Raw genomic sequence first — 913 nt, forward strand, 5'->3', positions numbered from 1 at the left:
CTGCTTTCAATTCTTGTGCATGTATACCCAGAAGTGAAATTGCTGGGCCATATGGTAATTGTTTGATTTTTTTGAGGAATAATATCACCTTCCATAGCAGCTGTATAATTGTACATTCCCATCAGCAATGTCAAAGGGCTCTGTGTTAATTTTATATGTTGACTTGACTGGCCATGGGGTATCCAGATTAAACATTATTTCTAGGTGTGTCTGTGAAGGTGTTTCTGGCTGAGATGAGCATTTGAGTCAGTGGACTTGGCAAAGTAAACTGCCCTCCCCAATGTGAGTGGGCACCATCCAGTCTGTTGAGGGCCTGGAGGAGGAAGGAAATTGGAGGAAGAAGGAATTCACCACTTTCTTCCATCTCACTAACTGAGCTAGGACATCTCATCTCTTCTCTGGCCCTTGGACTGGGATTTACACCATAGGCTCCCCTGGTTCTCAGGCCTTCAGACTCAGACTGAATCACACCACGGTCTTTTCATATACAGACACCACAGCCCTTTTATACTCCCGGTTCACATCCTCATTCTGGAGGAAGCCATGGTAACAGCCTGAGCACTTTCATTTTAGGGACTATTCATAAAGATCCACTCTCTGAGTCTTAAGCCAAGCCTAGCAATAACACGGTCACGTGTTCACGTTCAGGAAGAAAGTAAAGTCAGACCTGAAGGAATATTCTGCCATTTCCCCCCCACCTCCCCATTCCAACTTTGGGTCTGATTTAATACACTTATAGAAGTAATTCTGGTAGAATTTGGCTGAGGACTACAATCACAATATAGTCCCTACACAAACACTCCCATTATGTTTTCCAAGATAGGTATAATTATTTTATATAAATGGATTACATCTTCTGGTGTTCCAGTCAATATAAAACTAAATTAAAGAATGGGACTAGTCAGATTTTTTT

The sequence above is a fragment of the Kogia breviceps genome, chromosome 10 (genome assembly GCF_026419965.1).
Source record: "Kogia breviceps isolate mKogBre1 chromosome 10, mKogBre1 haplotype 1, whole genome shotgun sequence".
NCBI lineage: Eukaryota > Metazoa > Chordata > Mammalia > Artiodactyla > Physeteridae > Kogia > Kogia breviceps.